We start from the raw sequence: 17,203 nt of genomic DNA, 5'->3' as shown, positions 1-17,203 counted from the left end.
AGCTATATGCATGCCCGTTAGCCATTGTGCCTAATTTCATTTCTGGCTTTGATAGCCTGCCCACTGGCCTTGTGCCTGACATGATAGTTGCATACATAGTAGACATATGGAGGTCTAACTAGTATACTCCCATGTATCCAGCCTTATAGTCTATTATAGGTTACTAGGCCACTGTTATAAATTAATTAAGACTGAAAATATGAGAAATGAATAGAAAAGATACTGATAAATTAATTGTTTTCAAAGTGCAAAAAATTCATAACTGACTTAGAATTTATGAAATTAGCCTAGAATTGTTATTTTTAATTACTCAGTTATTTTACTTTAAAGTTATGCACCACTAAGTAATTCGCTTAGCGCGTTAGTTTTTCCATCGCGTAGGTACTAGAAACTGTGCACACCCATAGCAATGACCACAAAGAATAGTGCCCGACAGAGATTTGTTCAGATCCGATGTTGTCGCTAGTCACCTCGAGAGTAGTTTTGATAGGGCCCATGTATATTTTGTTTTGCATTTTGTTTATTTCACATAAGTAAAAGATGTAAATCTTTTTAAGATATGTAATTCAATTTTGATATTGTAAATAAATTGTAAATGATTGTAGATGAACTTCATATGAATGGAATGAAGAATATTTACTTGAAATGGATATGAGCAATTTATATGAGTACATGATGATGTGATATGATGTATGGAAATATGAAATGGATATGAAATTATTTTTAACAGGTAAACATTGAAACCTGCCAAATGCTAATAAAATAGAGGGGGTTTTGCCTGGGTTTCCATAGAAATAATTTGTGATAGAAAAGAATTTTATCAAATGTTTTATATAAAATTTAAAATTAACAATGGACAGGACAGGATAAGATAGAGTGTTTCGGTGCCAAATGTGGCACGCTTTACTCAGCTACACTGTAGACGGGTAAGGGGTATCACATTCAAGGTCAATGGCCAGAGATTGAAGCCATACTTCTCAGGGGATACAATTGAGAATGGATTCACCCAATCCTACAGCACCCCTCCAACTCAACTATAAGCTGAAGAACAGTCCAGCTAATGACTATAAATAAGCGCTCTTTGGGAGGTAACCCAAACATTTTTTGTAACCTTTCTTTTAAATTTCATTATTTTACTTTTTGTTCTTTAATTTCTGAAGGTACCCCGAATCACAATTCTATAAAAGCAATGAACTAAAAGCAAGGGAGGAGTGGAAATGTCAAGTAGAAACCACTCAAGAGAAATTTGCACAAAACCGGGAAAGTAACTCTGTTGCTAATCTTTGCATTCATTTCATTCATATAGGTAGAGATATTTTAGCATGAATAATATATATATATATATATATATATATATATATATATATATATATATATATATATATATATATATATATATATATATATATATATATATATAAGAGAGCCAGAAATTTATACAGGCTATGTATATAGTTTTACGCGCCCCGTGTAACAACCTGAAATCCCAAAAACACACTTGCATGAGCTCCAAAAACTTACACGGGTTGACCCAGTGTAATGTTACACACCCCGTGCATTATATAGGGAGAGAAAAAAATTCTAAGTTGAAGGGAGAAACAAAATTACATGAGTCCCCAAATAAATTTACATGAGCTGTGCAACACGTCTAGCAAAGCAACTTGCAGATGGAGAGGTACACAGGTCCTCAGAACAGAACCCATGTAGTGATACACGACCCGTGTATCCAGTCGTAGACACGATACCTAGGGGTGTGAAAATGCGTGAAAGGAAGGGATAAAATGCCCCTTTAAATTCTCTTCCCACCCTTAAACTCCCATCCATTCAAGAATTCTTCTTGTTCACAACTCTTTCCCTTCAAAAACCTCTTAAATACCCACTCAATTCACAAATCCTAGCTTTTCACCCTCCCCAAACACCAATGGCTCTTGCTAAATACCTAGCAAGAAGAATTGGCTCTTCCTCATGACAAGAAAGAGACTCTTCACCCTCACTACCCCTGCCATCACCAAAATGCCCAAGAACAAGGCAACCACAGCAAGCCCAACCTCAAGCACCTCAACCACAACCACAAGTTGTGCCCCAACCTCAACCACAACCCCCACAGCCAGCACAACTGGAATTCTCCATTGTTTGGCCATTCCGCGATTCCACCCATAGAGATTTATGCACATGGCTTAAAAACAGGAGAATTATCTCCACAAAGTACATGGACTTCGGGTTATTGGAATAACTCGGACTGCAAAAGGAGATAGATGGGTTGGTTGATAGCATTGATGGACTTAATTCGTCCAACTCCAGTTCCCAGCCTATAGAGACACCACACTCGAGTTCCTTGGGAGCTTCAAGGCCACCTTATGGCCTACCGACAGAGAAGACAGTGGCAGGATCAAGTTTAGATTGCTTGGCATTGATCGAGTAATGAACATCAATGAATTTAATGCAATATTCAGCTTTGACAGCATCGGGCACTAGGAAATTCCACAAAATAGGATGATCTACAATAGTGTTGACTTCTGAAGCTCCATTGCCCTGAACACTGATGTCTACTATTAGTAGTATGCTCTAGAGCATATCATTTTGTAAGTATCTTGTACATATTTTATTAATAAAAGGCAATTTTACTTTTCCATTTACATAATCTATTTATGAGTAATTGAAAAGGTCCATTGATATTTTGCTAGAAATTCTATTCTTAAGTTGTTGAGAATATGAGTGACAGTATTTCTAGAACAAAGTATCAAACGTAAAGATGTAGAATTTATGATTGGTGATGATGTATTTCTTAGAGTTTCCCCTACGAAAGGGAACATGAGGTTTGGGAAGAAAGGGAAGCTTAGCCCTCGTTTTATTGGTCCATTTGAAATTTTGGAGAGAATTGGAGCAGTTGCTTATCGTTTAGCCCTTCCACCTGGTTTTGCACATGTACATCCAATTTTCCATATTTCGATGCTTAGGAAGCATGTACCAGATCCATCTCATGTTTTACAACCTCAAACCATGAAATTTAGGGATGATATGTCATATGAGGAGCAACCAGTAAAGATTTTAGATCGACAAATTAGGAAACTCCGGTCTAAGGAAGTGGCTTTGGTCAAAGCCTTGTGGCATAATCACTCAAGTAGTGAGGCCACATGAGAGGCAGAATCTGAAATGCGAGCCAAATATACTCACTTATTTGATTCTTCAGGTTAGAATTTTGTCTATTCAAATTCGGGGACCGAATTTTTTTTAAGGGGGGAAGTATGTGAAAACCCATATACATTTATTATTTATTATTATTTTATTTTAATTAGCTAACAATAATTTAATATATTTATAAAAAATATATATTTTTTATTAGATGGTCTGCTTATTTATTTTTAGATATATATATATATATATATATATATATATATATATATATATATATATATATATATATATTTCAAGAGTCCTATTAGGTGTAGAATGGGATAAGAGTTATTATTGAACTGGATTGTTCAGATTGTAGATATATATATTATTCTTGAAATTAAATATATATCTACAATCTGAACAATCCAGTTCAATAATAACTCTTATCCCATTCTACACCTAATAGGACTCTTGAAATATATATATATATATATATATATATATATATATATATATATATATATATAAATATATAAAAATTTATGATTTATAATCTGATGTGCGCAGAGAATTTCTAAATTTTATTTCTCAATTCATCACTTTCGATTCTGTTTTCAAGATAAAAATTCTCGTTCTTTATTCAATAATAGGTGAATTTGATTTTATTTTCTCTCCTTAAACCGTTACAACTACTCTATAAATTTATTTTTCTTCTCTTTGACTATCGGTACTGAATTTGGTTGATCATAATTATTGTGAGACGATATCTTTAAATTTAGATTATATATATATAAGTTATTTTATTTTATTATTATTTAATATATATATATATTTTATATTTTGGATATGTAGGAGATTCAAATATTCATTTTGTCAGCTGAAATTATTTCTCTTTTATTGAATCTAGCTATTATTTTGGAGGTTCCAAGTGAGTGGTAATTATAGTACATGACACCATTTTTGTCCCTTTTAAAATTTCTTGGCATTAAGTTTGTTATTAAATGAAATTTTAAATCAATATTTTAACAATGATTTTATATGTAATTTTCTAGAGTTTTATTTTATTATTGAATTTTATTTCGATTTTGATTAAATAATTGATTTTGCCAACTATCTCTGCATTAGACCCATTAGGATTCCGGGAACAGGCCTTTAATGTATTTATATTGATTGATATTTGACTATAAAATTTACTGATGTGTTACTGAATTGGTTTGAGATTGATTTCATTTTATTGAATTGATTTGAGATTGATTTGATTTTATTTACTCTCTGAAACTATTGAAATACACTATTGGAATTACACTATCAATTATTATTTGCTACCTGAAATTTTTTATTGATTTTGATTGATTTGTACAAATTGATTTTCTGTTTTGAATTGGTACCTGTGCCCAATATCTGTTTCTATTATCTGGCCCCGCCGTGTGGACTATCACGGTATTAAGTTGCATTGTCGAGTCATGCATCATTGCAGTTTATGGTTTACATTAGTATCATATGCATTGATATCTGTGAAGGAGGAGGAAGGTATCTGATATCTGGTAGCGCGCTTTTGGGAATGAAACCTCCCAAGGGACAAATCCGTGAGGCCCGTGGGCCAAAGTGGATAATACTAACTGGAGAAAGATCGGACTGTTACAAAGTTGGTATCAGAGCTCGGTTGAGGTCTAGTAAACTTGTGGAGTATAGGATCCTTAATGTCTTTTCAGTTTATCATTGCTTCAGATATCTGCGTTCTAAGTACTTTTTCACCTGTCTTAATTTGGCTCACATTTTCAAATTTAATGCTTGTTTATTAAAATGAATAGGTGCCTAGGTCTGTTAGACGTAAGAGGAGAACTAAGGCCAAGGGTCTTAATGGTGCAAACCTTGATCCAACAGGGGAGGTACCACCTCAAACTATTAATCAGACATCTGAACAGATGCCTATAGCTAAGACTGGGGCACAACCATTCCAATTAGCTACTGCAGCTCAAGCACCTAGGGCTGGTCAAGTTCATGTGGCGATCCGCGGCGGATTGCATGCAGTGAATCGTGCCGTTAATACTATAGCTGAGTACCTTACAACTGAACCACAACAACCAGTGGTTGGCTCTATTTCAGCACCAGTTCAGGATAGGGCTCGATTCCTTGACTCTACAGACTTTCTCAAGCTAAAACCAAAGGAGTTCACTGGAGAGGATGCATTAGCTGATCCCTTAGATTTTCTAGATGATATGGAGAGGTGTTATGACACTATGGGTTGCAGTAGTGCTAGGATGGTAATGTTGGCAGGAAATCAACTTAAGGGAGTTGCTCGTGAGTGGTAATTATAGTACATGGCACCGTTTTTGTCCCTTTTAAAATTTCTTAGCATTAAGTTTATTATTAAATGAAATTTTAAATCAATATTTTAACAATGATTTTATATGTGATTTTCTAGAGTTTTATTTTATTATTGAATTTTATTTCGATTTTGATTAAATAATTGATTTTGCCAACTATCTCTGCATTAGACCCATTAGGATTCCGGGAACAGGCCTTTAATGTATTTATATTGATTGATATTTGACTATAAAATTTACTGATGTGTTACTGAATTGATTTGAGATTGATTTGATTTTATTGAATTGATTTGAGATTGATTTGATTTTATTGAATTGATTTGAGATTGATTTGATTTTATTTACTATCTGAAACTATTGAAATACACTATTGGAATTGCACTATAAGTTATTATTTGCTATCTGAAATTTTTTATTGATTTTGATTGATTTGTACAAATTGATTTTCTGCTTTGAATTGGTACCGTGCGATTCTGCTTTCATTATCCGCCCCGCCGTGTGGACTATCACGGTATTAGGTTACATTGTCGAGTCATGCATCATTGCAGTTTATGGTTTGCATTAGTATCATATGCATTGATATCTGTGAAGGAGGAGGAAGGTATCTGATATCTGGTAGCGCGCTTACCATCTGGCCTTTGGTGATGTGGGGTATCATTACCCTGGTGCACTGTACCATAAAATTTTTATTGAATGAATTTATTTTATATATATGTTTTATGAAATTATTTTATTAATGATTTTGAAAGCATGAGCATAATTTTATTGAATAGAAAATTTATTGTGAAATTAATCAAGCATCTGCCTGTTCCTACTCCGTTGTGTGCTATAATTATCATTCACTGAGTTTGATACTGCTTTCATACTTGTACTATGTATGGGTATATGGGCATGTGTTGGCTCCTACTAGTTATATATGGAGATAGGTGTTGATCAAGATGGAATCTGTTACCCTAAGTAAATAGGGATGAAATCCTATGTTCATTTAATTATTCTTGATGATTCAAGTTCCTAGCCAGGACAGATATATTTAGTCAGAAAAGAGTTTCTGACAAGAAAATCTAATTAATAAAAAATTGGAATTAAAAGAGAACATAATGTTAATAGCAAATGGAGTTTGACATTAACCATGACCCCAGATGGAATTGGGATTTTGTAACGGAGAGATTCTAGTGCATGGTAATATATGATTAAAGGTTCATTTAAGGTATTCCTTATTACTGATTGGGTGGCCAAGGCATGCTATGCTAGGTATCATCCATGGTCTATGATATGCCTAAAATGATTTAGAGAAATCATTTAAGGAAAGAAAGAGTTCTAATGATATTATAGGATAATATCATTTATCATTGCTAATAAGTAATGAGCCTAGTAAGTCACACATCTACACAAGTTAATCACCAAGTAAAATGTTATTTAATTAATTAATTAAACAGTTTGATTAATTAATTAAATAGGTTTGGTTTGTAATAAGATTGTAAAGTCCCTAGTATGACTTGAAACCAAATCTAGGTTATTGGATATATAGCATAAATTAAATTTATATTTAAATTGTTTAAATATGAATTTAATTTTGAGAAATTAATTAATGGAGATTAATTAATCAATTAATTTATATTTGATATAAATTAATTTGAAGAAGAGAAATTATAATTTTGGGTTGAGAACTCAAATTAAAAAGTAAGGGTAAATTGGTCATTTCACATGGTGACATGTGGCACCATGAGATGGTGACACATGGCATCATATGAGCTTGCCATTTGTCTTCCAATCATGTAAGATGATAAAAGTTAAGATTCAATCTTCCTTTGACTCTTGGCTTTATGAGATTGAGTTAACCAAAAACAAGATTGAATCTAGTGGTGACATGTGGCAAGGGAGTAAGTGAAACTTTGACTTATGTATATAAAGGGAAAAGAAGAAAGAGAAAATATAAATTTTCTCTTCTTCCTCACATGGTGGACGGCAACACTAGCTCCCCTCTCCTCTCTTTCTTTCTCACTTGATTCAAAGAGAAATCCTTTATTTTCTTTGAATTAAATTTGCTAGAAAGTGTTTCTAGTCTCCCATAGATTCATACAACTTCACTAAAGCATTAACCCCTAATTACAAGTGGTTGGCAAAGCTTGGGAAGTCAATTTTGGGGCTACCATTGGTGAGCTTGTGGTGCTCAAGCTAGAGGGACTTCATTTGGGGTCCTAAGAGCATCCAAAAAGTGGGAATTCCATCAATTGTGCTTCAAGAGGTTAGTACCTAAAATCCCTCTTTTAGTTAGGGTTAATTAGAATTAAATGTTAATTCACAATCTATGATAGCAAATGAAAGTTTAATGTATGCTAAAATGTGTTTTGATATACAATTGGGCATTGAAATTGATTAGGCACATATAACATATGGTATGTGGCATGTAACCATAGAGAATGATTTCGAAATTCAATGCCTTAAATGCCCTAAATTCATGCTTCCACTCTTACAATTGGTATCAGAGCCACTATATTTGCCATTTAGATTGATTTTGAGGCTTAATTGTGTGATTGGGTTGAGTTTGGGTTGATTTGAAGTTGGTTTGGATCAAAGAAAACCTAAAAAACCAAACTACCACAAGAAACATGGCATGGACCGTGTTCTGGGAATTTAAGTGGTCCAGGGCATGTTTTCTAACGCCCACGGGCATGTTGACGCGTGCCCCAGGCCGTGTCATTGAACGACAAGGCCTGTGTCCCTCTTCACCCCAGGCTGTGTCAAACACAGCGTTTACACGGCCTGGGTCATGTCGGTCCGTGCCCAAGGCCGTGTTCTTTGAATCTGGGCGTGTTGGAGCATGTTGGGGCGTGTTGAACTTGATTTCCATTATGCAATTATTATGTATTTTAAAGCCCAAAATTAAGCCCAAACCTAATTAAATGGTTTAATTAGGAATTTCAATCACACAATTAATTTATGAAAATTGTTTTCATAGAATTAAATTTAGAAAAGGGTTTCTAAATTTAAATTTATTTGAATAAGATTCAAATTTGAATTTTAGTTGAATATGTGATATTCAATTTAATTTTAAGCATGTATATTTTTATTTAATTGTTAAATTTTAAATATGCATGATGGATGATCATGGACAATAAAAGACTAATGTGATTGGATTTATTCATTTATTTTAATTTTTCTTTGAAATGTAAAATAATTAATTTATTTTAGTGGCTTGTATCATAAATGTTATGATAACTTAGGATGTAATTTCATTTATTTAAGGACCTTAAGTCCACATTCTTGTGAATTCACCTTGGTATGCCAAGGGTTACAATGTAATTGGATTGCAAGAAGAACAAGGAGGTCAAGAGCATTGGTGGGACCAGTGGGATGAAATCAAGATAAAGGGTTGATTATGTACTCCTTCAGCAACTCTAGTAAAATGAATGAATGAAATACACGTAGGAATGCCCTGATTCAATTCTTGGTGGCTCAGAATTGAATCCCTTAGAAAGTATATGATCATACCATATTGTTTTTTTATCCATGTATGCATGAGATATGTATGAATGTATGCAAGTATATGATATATGCATGCCAATTTGATAATACAGAAAGTGAGACCATAATAGTAATTAAAATGACCACAAAATCTTCCAAACAAATGATTAAGTTGGAAATGGTATAATTAAGGTAATAATATCATGGCCCTCTATTGAGGCAATTATTTTAAGAAATTTTAAATACTTGCATTATTAGCTAATAAGCTCGGATATGATGCATTTATTTAAGAGATTTTCTTAAGAATAATTGTTAAGCATAGGATGTCATAAGTATGTAAATGGTTGGTGGCCAATAATGGATGTGCCTGAAGTCATTAAAATTATTTGCATGCCTACTAGCTTAATGGGATCAACTTAACTAATGCAAGATAAATCAATAATGGATGTGCCTGAGATTTTGAGCATTAGGGGCCAAATAAATTATTGAACCTCACATAAGATGTGATGGGCAAAGAGTTACTCACTTATAGATTATTGTGATTCCAATAATGGATGTGCTTAAGGATGATCAATAAGACTATAAGAATTCAATCACCCACTAGAAATCTATCCAACTAGGATTTTCGTTTCCTACTATGAAAGTGTAGGATTCGCTATGTTAGTGGGAGAACTAATTTGATTAAAAAACCATAATCATTTTGGTTAATTACTGGATACATTTACTAATTAATCTTATTATTTCTGCAGTTTATTTTCTAATAATCATTAACACACAGTAACCACCACTGTCCAATATCCTTGCGAGCATACTTGATCACAATAGGTTGATGGGACCTAATCTTTTTGATTGGCTCAGAAATTTAAAGCTTGTCCTGAACCTAGAACATATTGGATATGTTCTAGATTCAAAGATTCCTGGTCCCTTACCTTCAGGGGCCACTCCAGAGGAATTAGAGACTTTGGACAAGTGGAAGGAGCATAATATGAGAGCTAGATATTACATGCTTGCTTCTATGACTAATGAGTTACAGAAGCAATATGAAAATATGCAAAATGCAAATAAGATCCTCCTTCACCTGCAAGAGTTGTATGGTGAGCATAGTAGAAATGCTAGATATGAGATATCTAGACAACTATTTCACATGAGAATGTCAGAGGGACAGAATGTAAGAGATCATGTCCATAAGATGATTCGACTTATTGAGCAGCTAGAACATCTTGATTTTCACATGGATTTCCAACTGTAGATGGATTTGATCCTTTAGTCCTTTCCAGAGTCATTTGGGAATTTTGTGATAAATTTCCATATGACCAAGCAAGAGTGCACTCTGGCTGGGTTACTTAACATGTTGGTTATTGCCCAAAAGAATATGCCGGGTAATAAAGGAAAAGAGGTAGCTATGGTTGTATCTTCTTCTTCTTCTGGAAAGTCCAAGAAGAAGAAGGGTCCTGGACCTTCCAAGAAGATAGCCAAATAGAAGGGCAAGATCGAAGCTAACAAAGGCAAAGGAAAGTGTTTCAACTGCTAAAAGGATAGGCATTGAAAGAGGAACTGCCCAGAGTATCTTGCTCCTCTAAAGGACAAGAAGGATAGACCTTCAGAAGGTATGTCTGTTTCTTATTATTTAGATTCTGATGATGCTCATAGTTCATCTACAGCTTATGTTTTAGATACTAGTGCTAGTTCTCACATTACTTTTGATATGTAGGAACTAGCAAGTAGTAGCAGGTTGCAGGCATGAGATGTTAGACTCTGGATTAGCAATGGCTTAACTGTTGAAGCTTAGCCATAGGATCTAAATCTTTGCACATGTATGGACATGTTTTGTATTTAAATAATATTTTGTGTATACCTGTTGCTTTTAAGAACATCATTTCTGTATCTAGTTTGACTAGAAATGGTTATGAATTTCAGTTTACAAATGATGCTTGTAATATTTATTTTGGAAATGAATATGTTGGCTTGGGTTATATGCATGATGGACTTTATTATTTGGATAATAATGTTAAATACAAATCTAATGCAAGCAATCTAAATGAATGTAATGCCATAATGAAATTTAACTCAAGTTCAAAACATCTTTGACACTTAAGATTATGTCATATTGCAGAAGATAGGATTAAAAACTAGAGAAAATGGGGATTTTATCCTCATTTGTGACACCCCTTGTAATACTCCTATTTGCATAGCCTGGTATATGTTACTGTTCCGGTGATCGGTATTGGTCCGGATAATTAAGAGGATTAGAACTATGTTTAAGACGCCTAGTTAAACCCTGAACACAAATAATTAGTAATTGTCAATTAGTTAAGTATAAATAAGAAAAACAGAACATAAGAAGTTAAATGAGCTGAGAGTCACAGCGATGGGTGACCTTATCGGGAAGGACTGCGAGGTCGATTTAAACTCGAATTTCGAATTGTAAAATGTGACACCGCGGTCCTTAGGACTATTGCGAACACAGTGGAAAAGAGAAAATCATAAAAAAGAATTTTTAAGCAGGTTAAATAATTAGGTCAGGGATCCAGAAGAAATATTAAATTATCTACAAACCGGGTCGAACCGGCGAGGGGCAATTTAGTCAATTCACCCCTAGAGCTGACTCCTGACCTAACTATCCAATAAAATCTGAGAAATGAAAATTTTGAAATATGGAATTAAATTAAAGAAGTATGGGAAAAACAAAAGGAAAAGAAAATTAAATTAAAAATACTTATGACATCATCATGGTGATGCAAGCATGACCTCATTAATATTATAATTTTAAAATATGAAAAAGTGAGGATAAATATTACAAAAATAAGACAAAAAATTAAAAAGAAAAAGTGGTCTTCTTCTTCTAGTTTCCGCCACTCTCTCTTTCTCTCTAATTCTCTCACAATTCCACCATTTTTAACCCTTAAAAGCTTGATTTCTCCTCCCTTCCTCACCATAAAAACCCTAACCACCGATATTAAAGTTTAATTTTAGACCTTGGTGGAGTGATTAGTAACAAAAAGAAGAAGAAAAGAAGGAGACTTGGAGAATTAGAGAATCCATAAATCAAGGTATGTCTAAATTGGTTTTAAATCTTTAAATACTACTTGAAATTTAGTTGAGATGCATGGAATTTGTGAAGAAAATGAAAATAATCTTACATGCATGATGAGTAGAAAATTTTAGCAGCCATGGTTCCCTAGAGTTTGATGGTGTTTAGTTAGGTTAAACATGAAATCTTGGTGAATTAATGTTGTATAGGTGATTTGTATGTTTAAATTGCATGAATTGAGCTAAGCATGAAAATTAGGGTTTGGCACCTAGGGTTTGAGAGGCAAAAATGTGAGAATTGGTCAAATAGTGTGTTTGACCTTGTTTGTGATGAAAAATGGTCACTTGTGACCAATTGAGGTGTGTTAGAAGTGTTAGAAGTGAGTTTAAATTCGGATTGAAAATGGTCATTCTGCAGGCAGCAGGACCAAGGTCCCTTTCAGGGACCAAAACTGAAAATTTACCAACCCAATTGGTGTGAGGCTAATTGGAAATGAAACTAGACACAAAATAGCACATTTTTTATTTAGGAATCATACCCAGAAAGTGGCCATAGCATATTGAACAAATTGGCCAAATCCGGATTAGGCAAACTGACCTGTACAAAAATGACCAAATAAATAGTGTTAGTTCATTTGGCCATAACTTGGGTTAGGTAGGTCTAAATGACCTGAAATTTTACCAGTGGACAGCTGAGATATAGACCTAAAACTTTCATGAAGGACACAAACCCAAATTATTCCCTTTTTGGCCACCCAAAGTTAGTGACCTAAAACTGCCAGAACCAGTTTGGTGCCCAGAAATCTGGGTTAAGTCCAATCTGGCAGCCATGATTCAAATGGCTATAACTTGAGCTAAAAAACTCCAATTGGAGTGATTCAAAAAGGAGAATAAAGTTAAGACAATAGGGAACATTTTCTATGAAGAAAGCTTAACCAAATTCTAACAGTAAAATGACCAATAGAACAATGCAACATAAGACACCCAAAACTAAAAATTTACAAATTTGCCTAAAAGACTTAAAATTTGAGAAAACAACCAAAACTAATAAATTAGGTAACTAAAATATGGTATGTGGGTGAAATTAGAATTCCCATACCTATTAAGCATTAGAAAGTCAACAAATTAACTTGAATAGTATCATGAATAGTAACCTCGAAATATAAATTTTAAAGAATGTCAAGTTTAGCACATTAAAGCTAGCTATAAGTAGATTTGAATTTATTTTTGGAGTTATGATAAATGGTGATACTGAAACACTGTGAAACTGTGTGTTTCAGTGGAAAAGAATATCGGGAAAGAACCCGAGACATTGAGTCAAGGTCAAGAGGAGACTCGTATAAGGTTTGTGCACAACTAACTATTTTGTTACTTTTCACTTCTAAATTGATTTGAACAAGTTTATTTTATGATTTATAATTTTGTTGTGTTGAGGATTTTAATTTATTGAATGAAATTATATAAATTAAATGTAAATTTTCTTATGCATTTAAGGATTTATTGCATGGTTTTGATGATTTGTAAACACTTTGTAAATAGAAATTATTTTGGATATGATTTGAAACCACAGTTGACATGGCAAAATATGTTGTGAATTCTCATTAGCTTGTATAGTGAGATATCTCCTCCACTAGATGGGGTGAGTTCCTTCCTTTCTGGCTTGCCAGTTGGGGAAGAGTTTGAATGAGTACTCATATATACTAGCTAGTCTTTGTTTCTCCCTTTTAGCCTCGATTATTGGGAGAGTGTGAAATGTCGTGGTGTACAACACGACATCTATTTGAATTTTGGGTCATGGGTTCAACTGTGTGAATTGTTGGCAACGCCCTTTAAATTATGCATAGTTTGATAAATTGTGGTTGAAATAAATAATTTATCAGTGATTCAAAATATTTTCGTATTGTTTCGGGATTTAAAAGAAATGTAGATAAATAGTTACTATTTGATCAAAATGTTATTCAAATGAATAATTTGCATGAATGAAAATATTGATTTTTGAATGTTATGAATTTTGAAGAATTTAGAATTTATAAATTTTAAATTTTTATACATTATGAATTGTCAAGCATAACTTATATTAAGTTTTAAATTATTAGTTTGTGCACCACTGAGTTCACCACTCAGCGATAGCTTTGTATGCTGTCGCAGGTGAAAGAAAATATAAAGCAGCTAAGCAAGATTACTAAAAAGGCATAGTGAGACTATCTTCAAGTATATCATAGGTATACCCTTGTACTTTAGATTTTGATGTAATTCTGTAATTATATGTATAAAATTTACTTTGAGCAGTTGTACCAACTCTTTTGTAATATATTTTTGGATTGTAATGAAATACGAATTATTATAAGGTTATCTTAAGATTTTATGTATTTATAAAGTTTTGCACTACTAAATTTTTAATACTCCCATGAATGTAAATATTCATTTTGTTATCATAATGAAATATTTCAATTTGATTTAATTTAAACTGTGTATTGAGTTGCTTGTGCTGATTTGTGAAATGAAATTGATTAATGAAGTTGTAATTGAAAAATATATTGGGAGTGTCTTTATTTTCACGTTTTGAAGAACTATTTTCTTAAAATACAGACGAAACTCTACCAAAATTTTTGTAAAAATTACGGAGATTTTAAATATCTAAAAATTTGATTTATGTTTGGACTTTAAATAAAGGTTTTTAACATCTGAAAAAAAAAATTGTACCCACTAATTTAAAAATGAACGAAAATTGTTTTAAAATCCCTTGTAGTATATTTAATGGGTTACCGGTAGGCGAAGTACGATGATTCATTAGGTGTACAACGAGAGCATGTTACATCTTACAAGGAGTAGGGTGTGACACCCCTTACCCGTCTATAGTGTAGCCAAGCAAGACATGTCACACTCGATGCCGGAGCACCCTATCTTATCTTACTTATTCTTAAATAATTTTAAACTCATTATTTTTTAATATCAATTATTTTTTTATTATATATATATATATATATATATATATTTTTTATTTTAAAGAGAAACTGACGGAGTTTCCCCTATTCTAATATCGTTTGGCATATCTCGCTATTTACCTGCTTGAAATTTTCGATAATATATTTACACTAATAATCTCATCATTTCATGCATCATCTATATATTTCAATTCTATCTTCAAACCCATAAAATCTCATTCATGCAACACTTTTACCAATGGTATCTGCTTGTTCCATAGCTACTTCACCTCATAAGCCAGAATCTCTATAGGTTCTTCTTCATATGTGAGGTCTGGATTCACTTCGATTTCTTCCATTGGTAGTACATGAGATGGGTCTGATCAATACCTCCTCAACATGGACATATGAAAGACATTATGTATCTTTTTCAACTCTGGAGGTAGTGCCAATCGATATGCCAAAGGACCCACTCTTTCCAGAACCTTATATGGCCTAATGAAATGAAGACTCAGTTTTCCCTTTCTGCCGAATCTCATAATCCTCTTCCAAGGGGAAACCTTGAGGAATACTTTGTCACCTACTGCATATTCAATATCCCTTCTCTTCAGATCAACATAGGACTTCTGACGGTTTGATGCAGTCTTAAGGCGATCTCTGATCACCCTGCTTTTCTCCTCAGTCTGCTGAATAATTTCAGGCTCAATCATTTTCCTTTCACCCACGTCATCCCAACACAACGGGGTTCTACATTTTCTACTATACAAAGCTTCATATGGAGGCATCCCAATGCTTGATTGGTAGCTGTTATTGTAAGCAAACTCAATCAAAGGTAAGTGTGTATCCCAACTGCCGTCAAATTCAATCACACAAGCCTGTAGCATGTCCTCTAAGATCTGAATTACCCTCTTAGACTGGCCATCTGTCTGTGGGTGGAATGCCGTGCTAAAGTTCAATCTAGTTCCTAGGGCTCTCTGAAGACTACCCTAGAATCTAGAAGTGAACCTAGGATCTCTGTCAGATACGATGGATACTGGCACTCCATGCAGTCTCACAATCTCATCAATGTACAACTTGGCCAATCTTTCTAAACTGTAGCCCATCCGAACTGGCAAAAAATGAACAAACTTGGTCAGTCTGTCAACAATGACCCATACTGCATCATGACTCTTCTGTGTCCTCGGAAGTCCCATCACAAAATCCATAGTTATTCTCTCCCATTTCCATTCTGGCATTGGTAGTGGATGTAATAACCCAGTTGGTACTTGATGCTCTGCCTTCACTTGCTGACAAATTAGTCATTTAGAAACAAACTCTGCCACATCTCTCTTCATACCCATCCACCAGTAATGCTCCTTTAGCCCTCTATACATTTTTGTACCACCAGGGTGCATAGCAAAAGGAGACTCATGTGCTTCCTTCAAAATGATTTGCCTCAAATAAACATCATTAGGAACACACATTCTGCCCTGGTGTAGCAATAGACCATCATCTCTTATTGAGAATTCTAGTTTCTTGCCCTGCTAGACTTCTTCCAATAGCTTTTGATACTTCTGATCATTCTGAGCAGCCATTCTGATCTGATCACTCAATACTGGCTGTACATGCCATGCAACTACTGTCTGCCCCTCATCATTAATCTCTAAGCTGGCATGTAATGATCTCAACTCATGTACCATAGACAAAGGAGTAACCCATAGACTTGCCATAGTCTTGCGACTTAAGGCGTCAGCCACCACATTAGCTTTCCCTGGCTGATAGTCTATCAGACAATCATAGTCTTTTATCAACTCTAGCCATCTCCTCTGTCTCAAATCAACTCTTTCTGGGTGCCCAAATACTTCAAACTCTTATGATCCGTGTAGATGTAGCACTTCTCTCCATACAAATAATGTCTCCAGATCTTAAGAGCGAACACAATGGCTGTAAGCTCTAAGTCATGTGTCGGATAATTTCTCTCATGCAGTTTTAGCTGATGTGATGCATAGGCAATGACATTCCGATCTTGCATCAACACACAACCTAACCCATTATGAGAAGCATCGCTGTAAACTGTATATTCTTTACCCGGTGTAGGTAAAGTCAAGACTGGAGCCTCAGTTAAACATTTCTTCAATTCATCGAAACTCTGCTGGCATTTGTCCGTCCACTGAAATTTCACATCTTTCCTAAGCAGCTTGGTCAATGGAGATGCCAACATGGAGAATTACTTCACAAATTGACGGTAGTATCCAGCTAACCCCAAAAAACTGTGAATCTCTGTGATATTTCTGGGTGGCTTCCAATTAAGGACAGCTTCTATCTTGCTAGGATCTACCTTAATACCCTCTGTTGATACTA

Source organism: Hevea brasiliensis, chromosome 1 (assembly GCF_030052815.1).
Source record: "Hevea brasiliensis isolate MT/VB/25A 57/8 chromosome 1, ASM3005281v1, whole genome shotgun sequence".
In the NCBI taxonomy this organism is placed as follows: domain Eukaryota; kingdom Viridiplantae; phylum Streptophyta; class Magnoliopsida; order Malpighiales; family Euphorbiaceae; genus Hevea; species Hevea brasiliensis.
The sequence above is the reverse complement of the archived record's forward strand: the minus strand, read 5'-3'. Positions refer to the sequence as shown.